The 20842-nt window shown below is 40.0% G+C and overlaps 1 long non-coding RNA gene across 4 annotated transcripts in view; it reads right to left on the minus strand.

The window, feature by feature from the left end:
- LOC135295067 (uncharacterized) overlaps positions 1–20842 on the minus strand; it is a 52148-nt gene that overhangs the window by 13559 nt on the left and 17747 nt on the right. For 2 of the 4 annotated variants that reach the window (XR_010357132.1, XR_010357131.1), the window contains exon 2: positions 19931–20196. This is a non-coding gene — a long non-coding RNA (uncharacterized LOC135295067). Of the gene's footprint in view, positions 1–70; positions 1902–6292; positions 8481–19930; positions 20197–20842 lie in introns of those variants that run through there. The other 2 variants (XR_010357134.1, XR_010357133.1) reach the window with 2 other exon arrangements.

The raw sequence follows: 20842 nt of genomic DNA on the forward strand, positions 1-20842 counted from the left end.
CAGCCTCAGTGCTCCCCCCAATTCTGTGTTAATCAGATTTCGTAGTCACAACAGGCAATGCTGTCGGATGTTGCTAACATGGTAACATAAATATCGTGTAGCTGTGTCTAGAATGGTGTTTTTCCATGGAGCAGCAGGAGCTCATGCTGAGCACATGTCATGTTTACAGAAGTTTCCATGATTTATCATCCAAAAGACACAAAGAGTTCACGGAAGGGAAAATTGTGGCTAAGCGTTAACCAATGACAAAAATTACCACCTCTCTGTAGGATAAAGAATATTAGTAAGGGAAAACATAAAAATCAAAAGAAGCTTATCTAGTCTTATAATTATTTATCCAAATGGCTTCTTTTTGTGCACCTCTCCCATGAAATTGTGGTCTTGCCACAGTGAGGATTCAGCAGCAAATTGAAAGCGACCCCGTAGTTGCTTGAGAAGGAGGAGCTGTTCTGGTGCTCCAGAAAAATTCCTTGACCATGCACAAGATCTGGTCTATTCCTTGGCAGGTGTGTGCTTTTGGTAGTGTATTGAAGTATTAATTGGATAGGAATGGAAGTAAAGGAATGCTTCCCAATGTCCAGTGGGAACCTGCACTGGCACATCTTCGAACCATTCCCACGTTCCTGCAATTGGGTGCCAGGGAGAAGAGCCCAGAACCTCCCTCTTCACTTCCCCACCTCAGGGACTTGGAGAGTTCTGCCTTTTTAATGGACACAGAGCCTACTGTAGGATGGCTGCTTGACTCTGCAGCTCTTTGTGTACTGTTTAAACTCATTCAAAACTTCCTACCCACAGAATCTGGTACACTGGGAATCATGCTGCTGATGGCATTATCTTTACTTCCAGTTTCACCTCATGCCAGAGCAAATCATTGGCCAAATGTCCTCATTCCCAGCAAAGAACCAGCAGGTTTTGTCATGCTCTTCCATCTGCACATCTCAGCTTCAACATGACTTTCCCAAAAAATTATTTCCTGCTGGCACTTCTCTGTGTTTCTCTTTTCTCCATCTCTCCTCCAGCCTGGTGACACTTGAGAATATTTGTTCCAGCCCCAGGGTAAAGACAGCAAATTTTTGAGTGCTAACAAATCAGCCTTCACATTTCTCCTACTGACAGAGAGTTTATATTATCCAATTGTCCTGGGGGTGTTTCATTTCAGTATCAGACAATGTTTACCTGATACATGTAATTACTTTTTCTGCATGTAAAAGCAAGAACTAAATTTAAACACAGGCTGTGTATCCATTTTCTGAAAGCTTTTTTAAATCAGCAGCTAATGAAACAACCTGTCACCAGCAAGCTGTGGTGCTGAAATTACACGAAAAGCAAAGCCACAAGTAAGTTTGTTTGTAGGCTTTCACCTAAGTTTGGGGCTGGTGATGATTTGTTGTTTTTTCTGCAGTTTAACCTTGTTTGGTCTAGCTGGAGATGTGGCACTGGTGATGTCAGTATTTGCCAAGAGCTATACTTTTACAGGAAACAGTAATGGACATAATTCAAGGTTTTGACAAGATTTCACACAGCATAGCAGGGCAATCCAGCACAAATTCATCATCATTCCATGCCCATTTTGGGCGATGTGCTCATAAAGGCACACATGTGGCCCATGTGTAGCTGAATGAAGCTATTCAGTCACTGCTTTGCCTGAAATGCTGGAATGCTGTGACAAATGTCTATTAAAATGCTTTGCTGCTAATGTGGATTTAGAGGCATTAAAACATCAACACTCTGTGATACAGCATAGCTTGAGGTCACAAGAAATCAGAAAGCACAGATTCAAGTATCATCATTTTCACAGTGTTTTTTGTTCTCTGTGCTGTTGTGTGCCCTCCGAGCACTCTCACTGTCTTTGTCTTTTTCTTTTCAGGGACTTCTTTGGCAAATGGCCAGCAGATGTGTACCTGTCCAAAAGAAAAATAAATCCTTATAATTCCCTCCCCACTTGGTCTTTATATTGTTTGGCACATGTGAGGTTGGTTTGTTGTTGATAGTTTTGTGGATGTGCGTTTGGAATATTTGTCTTTTGCTTTTCTGTCAGCTGAACTTGAATTATTGAGATCAATTCTCTTCCCTTTTCAGATTGCTGGGTAATATCCTGTAGCTTCTGGTCAGCAGGAGAAATCATTAGAGAGTCACAAGCCTAAAATCTATCACAGAATGGCTTACATTGGAAGGGACCTTAAATTCATCTAATTCCAACATCCTGTCATGGGCAGGGACACCTTCCACTGTCCCAGGCTGTTTCAAGCCCCATCCAACCTGGCCTGGACATTTCCAGGGATGCAGCAGCCACAGCTTCTCTGGGCAGCCTGTGCCAGGGCTTCCCCACCCTCACAGGGAAGAATTTCCTCCCAAAATCCCATTTAATGGTCCCCTCTTCCAGTTTGAAGGTTCTGCCCGTTGTCCTGTCCCTCCAAGCTATTTTAAATAGTGTCTCTCCATCTCTCCTTAGGTACTGGAAGCCTTCTCTCTCCAGGCTGAACATTCCCAACTTTGTTCCATCTCTCTGATCATCCTGGTGCCTCCTCTGGGCTCTCTCCAGCAGCTCCAGCTCCTTCCTGTGCTGGGCCCCATGGCAGAGGGACAGAATCCCCCCTTTCCTGCAGCCCATGGGGCTTGGGATCAGCCCAGGGGGGTTCTGGGCTCCCAGAGCTCATGGCTGGGCCAGGTCCACATGACAAATAGCATCCCCTTCAATTCCAAAGGTTTCTCCACTTCATTCATTTCCTCATTTATTTTTTGTTTTACTTCATGTATGACAATGTTATAAGAAGGGGATTGTTGCAAGTGGAACCATATTTTCTTATTTCATATAGCAAATCCAGTGCACTTGCATTAAAACTGATTTGCTGCAGCTTTGTAAGGATGACCTTGCAACCAGAACATTTTGCTGACAGTGATTTTTTTTTAGGCAACCAAATTTGCTAAATGCACAAAATGCAGGCCAATCACTCTTCAAGAGTTTTGACCTACTTTCCCCTTGAACCCATTCCAAAATAATAATAATAAAAAATAACCATGGGGAGAGCAGATTACACAGCTCTATAATTTCACTGATGGGAATGTGAATGCCATTAAAGCAAAAGTGCTTCCTGCTGGCAGCCCAAGTCTGTATTTGTGTGGTTGTAACTCCTCAATACTCATTCAGATTTTGGGAGAGAGACAAGGCCAGGGAAGGACACTTATGCTGACTTAAACATGGTCTTTTCTACTCAGTGGGACCTTCTATTGAATTTCTCTTAATTTGTCCGTGTAAAAATGCACAGTATGGAATCTAGAGGTTTTGGGTTTGTTAAGAAGAATCCACTTTTCATTTTCATATGGTTTAAGCTAAGTTTGAAGAGCCTTTTTCTTACAAGAGTTTGCAATTCAAATTCATTTTTGAGTCATTGCTACTTATGTATTTTCATACAGACATCTTTATGGATATTCTGATTTTTGAAGCTTAAAAAAAAAAAGTAGTGACATAATTCTTGTGCATTTCTCCCTTTGTTCTGCCTTTTCCATGCTAAAGTGCTTCCTTATCTTTGGGAAAGGGGGGAGAGGGCATGTGCTCTGTGTTTAAAAGCAGACCTGCAGCCTTGTGCTTTTCAAGCCCCATGTGAGATAGAGACAGGATGACTGTGTCAGTTCTGAAAGTATTTAAGAGCCCTGCTTTACTGGCAAAGGTATTAATGAGCTTTAAAAAGGGGCGAGGGAGTTGACAGGAAGAATTAATCCCTCCCAATCCTAAACAAAACTCCAGAAATGCTGCATTTCCTTCCTCCCAGCATCATACAAATTGTACGGTTTCGGCGTTCCACCCTTGCTTTAGCCTCCCCCAGCTCCTCAGGAGAGTTATTCTGTAATTTCCAGTAGGGAGATGATTTGTATGAACCAGTTCCTTTTCATGATTAGATTCAGGAAATCAGCATTATAATCTGATGCTGGTTTGCTTTTGTCCTGGAAGTTGTTAAACTGAGTCATCTGGCAAAATCTAATCCCGTTTCTAACCATATACGGACATGTGTGGGACAGAAAATGAAGCTGTGTGGTTTTGTATTGGTGCGTTTGACAAATTCAACAGCCAGATCCTTTCTAGGATTTTAATTTTGCAAAGCACTTAGGCACTGAAAAGTAATTGCACACACAGTCTCAGGAGGCTCTGTGTGAGCAAGGAATTGTCCTAGAAGCATGATGATATGAACAGAAGTTCAAAAGGGTTTAAAAAATCATTTATGGAAGGAAGATGCGTGCTGTAGTGTGGTAGTTCTCCCCCTGAATTTGTTTTCCACAGGTTGTGTTCTCCTCTAGATCTTAGCCCCAAAGAATTCTTTACTCAGCACAAATTGTCAGTTTTGCTTTTTATTATCATAAATCCTGGTTATGAATTGAAGAAATGCCTCCTGCCAGTTTCAGAGGGCACTCTGCTCAAAGCAAGCCCACAGGCTGCTGGACCTTTCTTCTCTCTTTCTCTTGTCTTGAGTCATAGAATCACAGAATGGTTTGGGTTGGAAAGGACCTTAAAGATCATCCAGTCCCACCTTCCACTAACCCAGGTTGCTCAGAGCATCATCCACCCTGGATTTAAACACTTCCAGGGGTGGGGCAGCCACAGCTTCTCTGGGCAACCTGTGCCAGGGCCTCACCACCCTCCCAGGGAGGAATTTCCTGCAACTATCTCACCTAAACTTACTCTTTCATTTTTTAAGCCATTCCTCCTTGTTCTGTACCTTGCAAAAAAAGTCCCTCTTCATCTTTCTTGTAGGCTGATGATATTTGAAAAGTCCTGGCAGTCAGGCAAAGCCCCAGGTGACTGAGAAAAGGAAAATATCTTTTAAAAGGGTGGAAAGGAGGTGACCCGCAGGAACTACTGAGCTGTCAGCCTCAGCTTTCTGCCTGGGAACATCACAGAGATCCTCCATAACGGAGCCCTCAATTTAAGCATCTGCATAGAAAAACTCTGGGTTATGGATAAATTATGTCGATTGGGAGAGCTCTATCAAAGACATATAAGCCTCCCCCATCCCTTCCCTTGATGCCTCAGGTTTCAGCTTTTATATTTTTCAGATTCTGTGCTGCTTTAGTGTGTGGGTCTGGGCTTTGTATTAGGGGATGGTGAGCTCTCTTCACAGAGTAGGGAGACAAAAAATTCCTGCTCTAGCTGGGGACCGAGGACAAATCATCCAAAACTCAGGCCCAAGAGAGCAAACAACGTGGACTGAAGAGAGAAAAACAAAAAGGATGGGACTTCATGGACTAAAACTGTAATTACACAATGAACTCCAATATGCAAATGAAGCAGAACTTATAGAAGTGAGGGACACCATGAGTGGTTCTGCATTTTGGGACCATTTTGGCTCATCTTGGGTGCAGCCCTGGCTGGGCTCTTGTGCTGCCCAAGGTGGATCTATGGAGGAGATCCTTTTAATAAATCCCTGCTTTATTCTTTAGCTCTGTCCAGCCTCTGTTCTAGGTCAGCCTTCACAAGGCATCACCCTCAGATTGTCCCTCCTGCAGCCCCACCCTGTCCCCAGCCCCCAGTCCCAGGGAGGCCGCAGGGCTGGCGCCTGCTCCTGGGGTGCAGGGAAGCCAGGCCTGGTTAAATTGTCTGCATCGCAAGCCAGAAGTCAGGAAATTATGAAATTCCAAGTGGGAACAAAGTCCCTGTGCCATCCCTGCTTCTTGTACAGCTTGATACAGCTCTGTGATGTTGCTGGCGTGCAGGGAAACCACCCTGCCCAATTTGTAGGTTCTTTATTCCTACCCCAATGAGTCCTGACAGCTTGGGAAGGCATTGAGGCAAAACTAAACTAAGGTTTGGCACAAAAACATTGCTGAGCAGCGGGGTAGGAGTGGATGGGCTGTTATTTTTTGTTGTTCCAAAATGCTTAAATACAATCTGTAGTAGAAAAGTTGTTATGGTAAGCACCACAGTGTTAAATCTCAGATAAATCTCCCAGTTGCTGTGAGCCAAAACCAAGCTGTGGATGTCTGGCTGACCCTTTAGATCTAAGTGCCCATAACTTGTTCTGTGGAGTCACTTTTCAAATAGATGGATATTCTCTATAGGGAAGGGAATGCCTGGTGCTCTGTAGGTATCAGATTGCTCCTGTCTTGATCTCTTAAATCCTTTTTTGACAGACAGGAGTCAGGTGAATTTTTGATCCCATGCTCAGCACAGAAGTTCTCATCCTGCCTTGGCATTCTGTTCATCTCCCAGCACCATGGAGCAGGATGTGGGCAACGAATGCACAGAAGAGGATGCTCTGGGTTTCAACAAGCCTTTGATTATCTTCTCTAAAGTGCTTGGTTTCAGTATTTAAAGCCATGACAAAATTGACATGATCACATTTGTCTCCATCCTGTGCAATTAGTTTGGCGTTTATAAAACGCCACAGTGGCAAACTTGGCAAGGGGCAGGCTGAAAGTGCAACAATGACCCACATTTGGAGAGGAGATGGGAAGTCATGTGCTGATGTGGAATAGTGTTTTAAAAACCCCAACTCACTGTGTTTATAAAATCTTGTAAGTGCTTAAATGCTTAGAGCAGGACACACATTTTTATCATCCTTACAAGGTCCAACTTCCATTTGTCTCTCAGTGACACCAGAAGTGTTCAGTTCATGTAAATAAAAGGTGATCTGTGGGGAATCTTTCCAGTGCTGGCCTGGCATCATCTTTACAACATTTCTCACACTGTAACAGGGTTTGCTGTTCAGATGCACTAAAGGGTACAAGTTGTATTTAAACAACAGCTAAAAAAACCCCCAGAAAACGTCCCTTCCATGAATTACCTATGAGGAGACAACATTTTTTTCAGTGATACTTCTATTCAGGTGCCCTATACCTTTAAGAAACAAGCTTAATAATTTTCAGCTAGGGGGACATAATTCTGGAATTTTCTCTTTTACTTAAAGGAAAGAATTCTCACGAGAACAAAAAGAACTCTACCTGTGAGATACAATTCACATATTCTGCCTTCTAAATGTCACTTTCTTCTTGTAATGGATTTGGTAGGAAACTCTGCCCTTTCCTTTGAGTGACTCATGATGTAATGTCCTCACAGATTAGAGACACGATTTGAGCAATGCACTCGTGGCATTGAGTGAGGTTTTGCCCATTCTGTCACGTTTATCCTGGTGGAAACCTAACACTACATCACTTGTGCTAATATTAGTGTGTTTAGGTCATTAGTGCAGAAAATCTTGCTGAAATTCATGTGTGGATGCACTTTTCCTTCATGTTAACAATGTGCTTTTTCATGTCAAAACTTTGAATTCTTACACCTGTAAATGTCATTGCTTAAAACTGAGCATGAGAAGCACTTTATTAATGCCTCATTTGTATCTGTCAGAGATGTCCAAATGACATACAAGTGCACATTTATTTTAATACAAAAAAGCTCTTACCTGGCTGATCTGGAATTCAATATTCATAATATTTGCAGAATTGGACAAGATTGCTAATAAGCTTGGTGAATAAAGGAGCTCTACCATTGGACAGAAGTATGAATGTCCTATTTGTTTCTGCTTTGCATACTCTGTTTTTACTTTTAAGCCATAAAGAGACCATTTCAGGGGTATTTTATTTCAGAGGAGTGTTTCATATTTTGGGTTTCTGGTGCTCTGCCAATATCAGAGGAGAAGGATGAAGTCACAGGCCTGATGCCTGCAGAAATGACAGCCTGCTCAGATGTGAAGTCATCATTTTCACATATGGATTCTGTTTGCTCATGCCAAGGGAATGGGACATGTTGAGGAGATATGGCCACTGCAGGAGGGCTGGGAACAGCTACCTCTGGCTCAGTTATGGGGCAATTTCCCTTAATAACCATGAGATGCTGAAACAGTTAATGGCTCAAACATTGTTAACATCACTTGAGGACTGGGCACATTGTAGAAAACTGAAAAGAAGCAACATAAATTATCAAAGATCCCCAAAACATCCCCAGAGAATTTCCTGAGGCCTTCCACCAGGGTAAAAACTCCCTCCCAGGGAGATACCTGGTAAAAATCCTGTGGATTCCTGAACATCCATTGAATTCTTTTTTTTTTTTTGGGGGGGAGAGCCCTGCCACTGCCTTAAGGGAGAGTCATTACCCTGTAAGGTTAAAAGTGGATCTATGGCAATCCCAACCCCAAAGACTTCAAAGGAACAAACTTCAAACAAAATTTTGAGCTGTTTCAATTGACATTCTCATGGGGTTTGTTGGCTTTTTTTTTTTTCCCATTGTAGCAATGTCCAAAGAGGGAACTTTATCTTTCCTGTAATCTTTATCAAAGTGAAATTTCAGAATTCATTGGCACAACCCAGTTCCAAAAGTCTGATGCCACTTGAGAGGCTCTGGGGACCCACCTGGCTCCAGCTGCCAGGTCAAAAGGGTCTCCTGGAGGTCCTGTCTCACATCTGCCACCCTCTTGGAAACATCTGAGATCCTCTGGATGTCTCAAATGACACCCAGTGCCTCTGTCAGGGGAGCTGAGCTGAGCTAATTGTATCTGTTAATAGACACAAACCTCAATTAGCATCTTCCCTAAAAACACATGGAGTAATTGGAGTTTGGATTTGAGCTTGTGCAATTAAGTCATCCTCAAAAATAAATACAGTGTTTTTTTCCTTAATGCTTTTAGTAGCTGATTTCTTAGAATGTGTCATTCAAAATCTCTTCATTCATAGATTTATCTTTTTTACCTATTTATCTTTTCAGATTTGCCACAAACCAGGTGTTATTTATATGATTTGTTTACAGTAATGCATGAAAAGCCAAAATTTTGATTGGCTCACTCAAGTACATTCATTTATGTCCTTGTCAAATATTAACTTGGAATATCTGTACATAATTGCATGTAAACAGCTGCTGTTTTCAAAGTAAATATAGCATTTTTTCTGTATAAAATACATTTTTTTAAAAGGTTCAAAGTGACAGAAGCCAAAAGGATGACACCAAAATGCTTTTACTTACAGAGTCATCCAATGGAAGCACTGACAGAAGGAGGGCACTTATGAAGCTTAAATTTACTGCCTTTCCTGGATTAATGATTGAAGTGAATGTTTGACATGTTGTTAATTGTTTTGTTGTGGGGAGGACAGCTTTGAACTTCTTCCTTAAAGCACAAAAGAATTGCTGTTAAGTGTTAAACAGCTGCTCTGGATGCAAGTTTTTCTTGGGAATTACTTGGTAGATTGGATGGCTGGATTTCTCAATGGGTGTGTAACTGAAAAGAGAATTTACATAAATATTGAACTTCAATTTCTTCCTATGAAAACATTAATATGAATAACATTATAGAATATCTTCATGTTTAAAATCAGCCAGGGGAGATATTCTGCGAGTTTGAAATCACAAACATGTTGAGGCATTAATACTGACTAAAATCAACTCACACTTTCACTTAATTCCAAAGCTGGTGCAATTGAATCAGTATAATGAGAAAAATTAATAATCCTTTGAAGAACAAATTTTTCCTATAGCAGCAATGCAAATTTTGCCTAAAGCAAAAAGTTGTCTGAAATAGTGTGCCTCAGACCTGCTGAATTCCTTTATTTGGGAAGCAAATACTGAATGCATTTTTGGTGAAGTCAAAATGCATAAATTTTTATTTGCCTAAACTTGAGATAAAGCAAGAAGGAAATATTTCCTACAAAATAAAATATTTGATCTGAAAATATTTTCCCTCAATTTCTAGCCTCAGGATACCTTCACATCTTTCACCAATATAATTTTTTTCATATGAATACTAACTTTTTGGTGGGGGGTGTTAAAATTCTGGCAACAAGTACAGACCACTCCTTAACTGGTTGTCTGAAGTGCCTACCTTGTTACCTTGGAAGATAGAAAAAAGAAGATTCTAAAGTCTTACCTTCTGTCTTTTCAAAAGTCAAATACTTCTAACAAGTAATTTCTCTTAACTTGGCAAGCCTTTTGAGCACTGTTTGTTTCTTTGCTTGCCTCTATTTTTGGGTTGAATCACCAGCAAAGGTGTCAGAAAAAGCAGGTTTAATATAAATGTGAAAGTGTGACAAAGTTTGTTGGCAAGGTTCACTCCACCACTTACAATGTGGTTAAGGCACAGAGGGAAAAGGGAACTAAAATCTGAAATCAATCAATCCAAACCCAAAATCATCCCCAAAATTATCTGTGTGAGGCTGTTGGGGGAAAGGAGTGGGGATAGAAAAGGGAAAAGATGAAAAGGAAAAAGGAAGATGCTCCAGTTCAGTCGCAAGATTCAGAATGAACCCCTTGCCAAACTGAGCACTGGACTTGAAAAATTATTTGGGCTTGAAGGTTTATCATCACTTAATTAAGATTAAGTTAATTTAACAAGAAATCATATAGATTTTACCATAAGCACAACAGTCACTGACAGGCCTGGCTTGCTAACAATCTAAAGTGCTTAAGCTTCTGAGAGAGCAGCACCACCTTTGCTTGAAAGCACCTCTGCTGCCCTGCCTGTGCACTGCAAGGGCTCTGTCTTTGGGCAGGGTGCTCTCCAAAACTGGGGGCTGGAAGACCAAATTCCCTGCCAAAAGAAAGCTGCACTTTTCCATGGATTTCTACCTCATCTTCAAGTGTGGCCTTATGAGTCATCACCATCAGAAAAACAAAGCAGCACTGAGAGCTTGGTGAAAAAATATCAGGGACATCAATTGCTGTCTAATTTGGTGGTGCTCAGACCTGCTGGAGGCTGCAGAGTGTGCAAAACCCCTGCCTGTGTATGGCATTCACATTGAAAATATACCATAGCCTTGGAGTTATGAGGAAGTGGGATGTGATCCCAAACTGTATCCAAATATTTCCTCATGCAGCCAACCTGGCTTGGACAAGGGAATTGTAAAGAAATGAGTCCCAAAGTGGATTCAGCCAGTAGCTGTCCTCTCACTGGGCTGCACTGATGGTGTGAGGTGTGATACTGCCAGCACCACTTTACTTTGTGCTCTGAAAAGAAACAACTTCCTTCTCCTACTTTTTGGTTTGTTTGGCGGTTTTTTGTTTTTTTTTTTTTTTTTTTTTTTTTTTTTGTTTGTTTGTTTGTTTGTTTTTTTTTTGTTTTTTTTTTTTGTTCTGGGTAGATCAGGAGAAAATGAAGCAGTGAGTGCTAAAAGCAACATTTTGGATCAGACAAACATGCACAGCAATTGTAGCCTTTCAAACAGTGAAATGGGCATGAAGGAGCATCTTCTCCACCCAACCTCTTTAACAGCAGTGTGTTGTCTCCTTTATATCCCCTTTCTTCTCATCCCTTTTTTGAAGTTCTGCCACTCCGTGGTATAGATAGGATTGTTCTTGGCTTGCCTTCCTTTTCAGTCCTTCATTTACATCTTGACTCCCTTTTATTCCTCTGTTCTTGATCTCCCCACCATTTCTTTTTACCCACTCATGGAGCGTGTCTCACTCTCAGTGTCTGCCCATGTCCTCATCCAGACTTGCCTTCAAATGTTCCTTTTCCCTCTGGTGAGGGCACAGAAAACCCCCAGGAATTTATTCGTCTGTTCCTTATTCCAATAGCATCCAATTTTTGGCTGTCCCCAGCCCTTTTCAAGTTTTCAGGAGGTGGTTTTGTGTCACACTCTTAGGCAGAATCACAAAATCACTGAATTGTGTGGGCTGGAAAAGATCTCTGGAGATCTTTTAGTCCAACCTCCTTGCCAAGGCAGGGTCACCTACAGCATTTTGAGAAATGAAAATTCACCCAATATTGCTTTAAAAGGCCATTTTTCACTGCCAGGCAAATGGAGTTTGAATTCCAAAGCAGATCTTCCAGGATCTGACCTTTCCTCAACATTCTGAGGAGGAGCCATAACAATGTGGGGAAATTACCCAGTTTGGACCAGAGCTCCTCATGGGCTTCAAAAAAAGGGATCTGGAAGAAGCACTGCCCATTTAACATGAGGCCCACAGTATTTCCTCAGTTAAAAAATGAAAAGTATTTTGGCTATGCATCCGAATGAAGGTGGGAGGAAGATTGTGTTTCAAGAGAAGGGGTTTGTTTTTATTTCTTATTTCTCTGCCTGTGTTATAGCTATTAAATCCTGATAAACTGATCTCATTTGCACTGATTTAGGTTCTTAGCTTAACCAGTTAAACAGATTTGATTTTGGCAGCAGCCATTGTAATTCCCAGAAAGAAGGATCTGAAGCAAAGCCCTATGTGTAATAATTTCTACTGTTTTAAGAAAATCCAATCTCCTTTCTAATCTTTAAACCAGATTCATTGTGACTTTTTTTTTAATACAACTGAAGTTCCCTTGCTTTGAAAAAATGAATAAATTACCTTTTCCACCTGGAAACAGAACCAGCATGAAGAAAAGTGGGTCTATTTTAGGCAAGCAAAGCCAAAATTCTATGCATGTACTTAATCTCTCTGCCAAATGTGCAAAGATAAGAAAGTGGAAGTCTCTTTTCTGCTCCATTTCCACCTCTGTCTCACATTTCCACATTCCTTAAAGGAAATTTTTTCTTCCTATTGTAGGTGAATTCCATCTCTGTGCAGAAGGCTCACCTAAGGCTTGTCATGCTGCCTAAATTCTGCTGAAATCCACATTGTGGACAGGGAATTTTTCAATAGATCTTTTGTTTGCCCAGTGAATTTTGCTCGAGTTGATATTTTGTGCCTGAGACTGAGTATTGATCAAAGTGTTTAATGGGTTGAAACCTTGTGTTCCAATTGCAGTCTGCTACAGCCAAGTACATAAAAATGCAAATCATATTTTTATAGTATTTGCAGTATTTTGGCCTACTTTTCCTGTAAAGTACTGAAAATTGAGAGGAAAAAAAGGGAAAATATTGTTGCTGTTTCAACTCCAGTCCATGTAGATTTTTAAAAATGTGCACTTTTGAGGATTTGTGTGATAAACTCATGATGGCCTTTTTGAACCATTAAGATTGTCTCACATATGAAGAAGTTTTTTAATTTAAATACCACCTTATTTCTTGTGTAATTTAAGGTTTATTCTTCTGGTATACATGACACCTTTCTGATTTTGACAGATGCTATAATTAAGTATTACACTAATGAGACTGCTCACAGCAGATTTCATCAAGAGTATACCAAACTTTCAGGCTTAAACCTTAGTGAGGCATCCCATTTTCAACATCTATATGTTAATTATCAATTATGTCCCTTGCAAGTAAGCTGCTTGTGACAAGCCATGTTCATGAAGTGCTTTAAGATGTTTTTATGGGATGTTCATCTGTTCTACTTCAACCTCACTGTCTTGCACAGAAAACTTATGTGAACTCATTTTTAATGAGTTTATAATGAAAAATACATGTACATATAGTAGAGGCCACTACTTGGCTCATTTAGCAGTCAGGATTTTTTGTTCTGGGCTGTGGAGTCACTGTGCTTTATTTATTATTTTGGCCTCTGGTATTTTTGCTGCTCCAGCCTATTTTTTATTTTTATTATATTTAAGTCTCCAGTGCACCAGAATACAAACTCTGCAAATTCACCAGGTTATAGTGGATGGCCAGGGTTGATTAATGGCATGTGTTAGTTTTGGATAGGTTTGGGATGCAGATATAGTGCAGACTGTGGTGCTTTGTGGAATTTTAGTTTGAAGTGCAGCCTGCCTGTGTTCTCCACACATTGCTTGATGGTTGTCATTGATTATTCACATCTATTGCAGTTGCCACATTTTTCCTTTTATTTCCCATTTTGTAGTGCTACAGAAGAAAAATGCACTTGAACAAAAGTTCATTCTGTCCTTTATGTTCTTTTGAAATGTAAAGCTAATTGACTGTGTTTGTTGTCAGTACATTTGAAGTTGGACAAGTTTATTCATTAATCTTATTCTATAGGCTTCACCTAGTAAGGGCAAATTCTGCAACCCTCTTTTCCTTATAGATGTTTATTTATTGTTATGGAGATATTGGTGCAGCTTAAAGAAAGAGATTTTCCAGAGATCTTAAATCCTTCAGCTCTTATTGAAGTGGCACTATGGAGAGCTTATCAAAATTAACTTTTGTGTGTTGGGTACAGGAACCCAATTCTAGACATATTTTTAAAACTCAGAGTCTGTGATATTGACCCTTTGGGATAATTATTATTGGAGGATAGAGATAAAAGACTTTATTAAATAACAACATTTTACCTCCAGTAAAGGGGTTTATGAGTGCTGTCATTTTTTTCATATGTCTGGTTTTCACCTTATAGGAATTAATTTTAAAGAACTTTTCTGGAGTAAGATTAAGCACAGAACAGATTTTGTCTAATGAATGTATTAAAGGCATAGAGTTTATTACTAATTTGCAGAAGAAAACAAAAAGAGGATTTTGATGATTTGGGATATTCTTGCGACATCTTCTGGGAGATATTTTTGTCCAAGGGGAGGCACCTGAGTTTACCACCTTAACTTAATGTATAATTAATTGTTTGTCCAAGGCCTTGTGTTTCTGTGCTGTTCTGGAGATGATCTGTTCATGCACAGACACCTTCTGGTCTTGCATCCCAGGATTCTTTTTGTCCAAAGAACATGACACAAAAAATGCATCATGAACAGATTATTTTCTCCCCTTCCTTAAATTATTCTCAGCATTCCTGGTCTGTTCCTTGAATAACATATTAAGTTCTTTCTGACACAGCCTGTTGCTCACATAATCCCATTTTGTTTTTGGACCTCAGCACTATTGAAGTTTCAGCACAGCCATCACAAGTAACATCAGCAGCATGTGGTAAGTATTGTTCTAAATTCAAGCAAAATCACATTTTTAAGATTTTTTTCTTTAAGCATTTTAGGTATTTCTATTTTACAAACAAAAAAAAATGATGGATTATATTAGAATTGGACATGAAATGTCCTCCTCATGGAGTTTGGCTTTATGGTCTCTTAATATAAATCCATTATTTTGAAAAGAATGATGAATGGTAGAGGCCATATTTGCTGATCTACCAGAGATTTTTTAACAACTTTGGCTTCAGTTACAATTTGTGAAATTAAACTTTAATGGGTTTTTAGATTCAAAGGGATATTGGAAAAGAAGGAATTATTTGTACTGGAAGAAGTTTACCCCTGGTTTCTGGGAAACATCCCCTCACCATTGTACTCCAGCCCTGGATAAACCAATTTTTCTTCTCTTTCTTATTTATAAACCACCTCCCACACTTTAATGTTTGCCTATGCTTTTCTACAATGTGGGTCTTATAAAAACCTATAAGCTTTGTCTGGGTAAGAGGCTGCCTTAAGGGTGAACATTTTTGAGGGAAGCATTTCTTAGATGCCAACATTCAAATGTGGGCGGGGATGTCAGGAATTTATCACTCTCTACAGGATGCTCAGCCTTTTAGGTGGTTGTTGACTTGAACACATGGACCAGAACATATTCCACTTGATTGGAATATGCAAATACTTGGAAAATCTGGTTGCAATATTTTGATTTTGTATGACCTGTCTGACAAACACTGGAGGCCCTTGATTTTCAGAAAAAAAAGGATTTTCTTAAAATGTTTCAGAAGGACATGCAAGGTCCCTTATCAGCAGTTATCAGAATTAATTTATTTATTAGTAATTAGTGTTTTTAATGAGGATTATTTCAAACTATTAATTGTAAGTGCCAATGAGCGCTGTGACATTTGTGAAAATATTTATTTCCACAAAGAAAAATTGTGTATTTTGCAGCTGCTCTTAGAAATGGATCCAAATCTCCTTTTACCTTCACCATAAAAACCACATTTTCTCTCCGTGCAAGAAGTGTTTGTGTTCAAGGTAAAACACGAAGAACATCACCAGTCATTGCCTGCAGTATAAAATCACCAAAATATGTCTGAAGAAAGAACCTAAGTAATTTGATTTTTGGTTTGCTCAGTTGAAAATCATGCAGTCAGAAAAATTGGCTGCATTGACTAAGACTGGGACTGCATTAATGTTTGTCTTTGTCTATGAACATGGGAACGAAGAAAGGCCACTCTTTATTGCCATATTTTCACTGAATGCTGGATTTTTAAGATGTCAGAAGATGTCAATGTTTAGCTAAGATCCCAAAGATTAGCAGGGAGAAATGGGGGTTATATTTTTCATGTTTCTGCACAGAGTATTTGGAGTCAATTGCCAGTGGCCTGGCCTCATCCCTTTGGGATTTTTTGATTTATTTCCAAACCCACTGCACAGCCTCTCAGTCTCTGAACTATGCCAGGCCCCAGACAGTTTAAACTCCTCCTTCTGAGCAGCAAAGTTGGTATTGGATAAAAACATTTTGCAGTCTGTACAAAAGCACCTCCTAAGTCCTAAAAGGCAGGAGATATTTTGATAACCAAAGTGAGGAAAATAAAGAAAGCTTTAAATAAACCAGGAATTGCTGGAAAGCCTCAGTGTGTGTCAATTCTAAAGCCCATTATACCTTACAGAAATGACAGCACACATTGGAATTGCTCTCTGTAAACTCAGGACTCTTGTTTATCCTTTAAATTCAACTGATGTGACCAAAGAAGGACTGGTGTTGGTGTTTCAGATTTTTTTGGGACTGAATTATCTTTTGGCAGCACTGAGATTTATTAGGACTCCTGGGTCTCATTTACTTGAGGACTTGCTTAGCACATACCTTTGTTCTCTTCTTTCCCTCTGTGCTTCTTATTAAGCTGTCAACAATTATCTCCAGGAGATAGCTGAAGGCCAGGACTTTTTTTCTTCTCCAACATAATATTTCAGGGGAAAATAAAACTATATCTCTGTTTATTATTCCCTTTTGTTTTCCCACAATCAACATTAATAACCCCTGCAATTTCAGAAAGGAAAACTGGGAGACATTTGAAAAGTCATGTTGTGACTAAGTAACAAAATTGTTGGGTTTTAAATTAAGGCACAGGCATCCATAGGCTGGGACTGGTTGGGAAATGCCAGAGGAGGAAGGTTTTGGATGAAATGGGGATATTTCTTGACCAATTAATCAGGAAAATCAGTTGATGTGTAGTTTTGCAGCTGGTATTGAAAAAGGTAGATTGCTGAGATATGGAGAGGTGTGGTAAAGATGAGAAAATCAATTTTAAAAGAGACCAAATAAAGAAAAGTACATGAAGTACAGCGAGTGCATTTGTACAACATAAAGTGAGGACGTACACCAAAATAATATTCTATAAATCAGTTATTTATCTTTCTATTTCTCCCTCTCCAAACTGAGTAATGTCAGGTGCATCAGAATATGAGTAGAATTCTCTTTTCAAAGCCATGTTCAAATACATCTCTTTCCACTGCTGTCGTGTCCCACTGTCATGTGTCACACACTACACTTTAAAAAGGATGTAGTGCACGCAGGGGACAGCACAAAGGAGTGTATAAGGAAGTAAGTGATTTTGCATGACCTTTAATGACATAAATTCGGTAGACACGGCACGTAGGGGGTGCCTTTACTCCAGGGATTCCTCTCCTGACACAAACAGTGAAATTCTGAGCAGCTGAGTCACTGAGGAAACGGGGCAGGTTTTGAGAACAGATCCCTGGTCATTGACGTAGATGTGAGAATAGAAACATTTGTGTTTTATGGGAAGAGAACATCCTAAGGAGAGGGGTGGGAAGGAAATCCAGCCCAAGCAGGAGCACACAGCACGTTCGTCTCTGGCCTGGCTGGTCCAGGAGCTCAGGGCACGCCAGATATTTTAATTATAGCCCAAGCAGGCCATTCAGCCTGGCTTCTGTTACCTGGTAATGGTGCATTCTGGTTAATGGGACATTCTGACACATTCTCTCTCATTCCAGCAGGAAAATTTAGTCACTGGGAAGCAGAGACACACACCCACAGCTCGCCTGTGAAAAATCTGTGAGACTGCACTTCTACCAGCTGAGGGCTTCAGATTTACCTAAAGGCATGAAGAGATTTTTTGGGGAGGAAATAGCAATACCCACAGCAGTGAATGTAATAACCAGCATGATTTTAGAATATTTATATTGATCTTTACAAATACTTATTCCCTTTTCTCTATATATCTGCAGCAAAAGGCTTTTGACAAAGTCACTGGGAGAATTCAACAGCTCAGAATTTTAGCCCCTGTTCTGAATTTGAACACAAGCATTAAGCTCAGATTTTTGGGGGAGGCAATTGGAAATCGTTGCATTTCTTTGCCCACTCCTGGTCAGTCCTTTCCAAAAGCACCACATTCCCAGGGGCAGGATGTGTAGGAACAATGTTCAGCTTCCCCAGCTGAAAACTGCCTGAGAGTTTTGTGCCAGCCCTGCAGCAGCAGCAGCAGTGTTTATGTGCTGAATTGCCACTGGATGAAAGATAGAGAAGAAAAAGTTTAGACTGGCAAAATCCTGCCTTCAATATGCAAGTTAAGATAAAATATGTTTTTTGCAAGAACAGTTAGGCAAAGAATAAGAGAGGAATCAGATACTCTGGATTGATTTGTTTAATTACTTCAGACAATGGGCCTCCTTTGTGTTTTTCTGTTTTCCAGTGGCCCAATTCTAAAGCTTTTAAAACAATTGGAGAACTTTCAGGGATTTTATTTTTCATATAATAGTGGGAAAAATGACCAAAATGTCTCAGTATTTCTATAGAATGAGACACAGGCTGAGACTATTGAAAATATGTTCCAAAAGAAAACTTTTCCCCTTCTTTTTTTGTTTGCTTCCTTTCATCTTTTGCAGAAATATTTTTTTAAATCTCACCCTTATTCTCTATTGTGCAGCATCTAATTTTTGGACTAAGTCTCACAAAAACAGCTGTCTATTCCTGATGCTTTTGCTCAAGTTTGTGCAAGGCAAATTTTTTCCCCTTTAACTGCTCTAAAATATAACTCAGATGCTAAGTGAAAGGAGCCAGGGGTGCAGTCCCAGGCTGTTTTTGAGGAACTTGATGTGGAACACACATGGAAAATGGAGATTGCAATTGTGTTTTCTTGGTTGTTTTCAGGAGGGTTTCAAATCTTCTGTCTCTTTGCAGATGGGCTGTACCCTTTCCATCAGGCAGGTGGGCAGTGCTCCTCTTTCCCTGCATGGAAATGATCCTGGCCCTGCAGCTCCAGGAGAGGAACTAGCAGCCCTGCCTACCAAATTTTTGCATTCAGGGATAGCAAGGTATTAAAAAGAGGAAGGAACTTTTTGGGCAGCAGAACTGAATTGAATTAAATCAATTAAGCTACTGCAGAACACAGGCAGTGATGCTAATGAACACATGTTAAATGATTCATTGACTTCTTGCTGTGACCCCACTGACATTTGCAGCTCTGAAAAAATGATTTCTCATACTGATATTGAGAATGAATTTCCCAGAGCAGCCCAGCCCATTTGTTGGCTTTAATGACACCAGTTCAGGAAAAGCTGAACTCTTTTATTGTGCTCTGAGAGCTTCATTCAGAGTCCATGGAAGCAGTTCCTCTGCAGGAAGACCATTAAAAAAATATATATTCCCTTAGTTTCACCTTTTCCTCACTTTTTTCTGTTTGGTCTTGGCCTACAAGTTGTTCAAGTTCTTTTTAGAGGAAGACAACATCCTCTAAATTTGGATGAAACAGCCTATGGTAAATCTCACTTTTAATCTCATGGTAATATGAATTTCAGAGTGGATGAAGACTCTACAGGTGTTGGATGACAGACACCAATTCTCCACAAGCTGAGACAATGTACTGAAAGAACAGAAGCTTTCCCAGAATTAATTTTTAGTGTAAGTAGAGAATTTCTGAGGGGAATTGAAAAAAAAAAAAAAAACAAAAAAAAAAAACCAAGGCCTTGCAGTTGTTGCATCTTCCTGTAGGCCTTTTATATTGTACGGTTCTACAGCAGTGGGAGTAAAATATTTATAACCAAAGATCCCTTTGACAATTTTTTTTTTTTTTTACAAAAAAGAAGATTTTTTTCCCTTGAGATGGTCATGATAATTTTATTTCACTGCTCTATTCACTCTAGTGGTATCCCATAAAAATGACTCCTGCCTTACCTCACTATTTAAACACACAATGTTGTATTTTGTTCACAAATGCAAAATCCTTTCTTCCCTGCAGGGAGGAAGGAGTTTTTACCTGGTTTTCCAGCCAAGATTCCTGAGCAGTCAGTAGATGTTGGTGCTGTGGTTGGGTTTGTAAAAAATGTAGACTGGGCACGTGGAGCTTTGTGCTGGATGCCAGGGGTGAGTGAGGGTGACCTGGGGCAGTGGTGGCATCCAAAGATGTTGGATTTTGGGTGTTGCTGCTGCCGGTTGAATGCTGCACTGAGCAGCAGAGATGCTCACAGCTGGCACAACTGCAGCTCTGTCTTGTGGGTATTGTTGGCAACTTGTTTTGGCCTCCTAAAAAGAAAAAAAAAAATAATTACTTGTAGTTTAAGCATTCTGAGCTCTCCTGAGACTTCCAGAATTTGCTTTTTCATCTGGATACTTTTCCCTTTAAAGCTCCTTTTCCCCCCATAGCATACACATTTTTCAACAGCTAATATTTTCCCTTGCACAGCTATATATACTCCCTCTCCCCATGTGCTAGAGAAACACGTGCCCAGAGTGAAACCACACACACCATTTCACTCAAAATCCTCTCCATGTGCATCTGCTTCTCATTAGATTTTCCCTCTGCTGTACACACAGACTTTCCTTTAAGATGTGTCATTACATTCGTTTGTGTTACAGGATTATTTTTCACTCAGCTGTGCACCAGGGAGGTGACCAAACACTTCCTTTGGAGTCTCATGTGAGGTTTTGGAGACAGAATTGGGCCATTTCCTTTGTCAACAGCACCCAGACATGTAAATTCACACATCAAAGAAAGTGGCATTTTTAACCCATGTTTTGTGCAAATATTGGGGTTACATTTCCTAAATATAATAGGTGTGTGATGTGGTTGGTACCTGTTTTTTCTCAGCATGAAAAAGCTTCTCTGTGTGAATGTGAGGGAAACAAGTACAGTGTCTTCACCTAAGTCTGCCTGAGCTCTGCATCTGTC

Source organism: Passer domesticus, chromosome 2, assembly GCF_036417665.1.
Source record: "Passer domesticus isolate bPasDom1 chromosome 2, bPasDom1.hap1, whole genome shotgun sequence".
In the NCBI taxonomy this organism is placed as follows: domain Eukaryota; kingdom Metazoa; phylum Chordata; class Aves; order Passeriformes; family Passeridae; genus Passer; species Passer domesticus.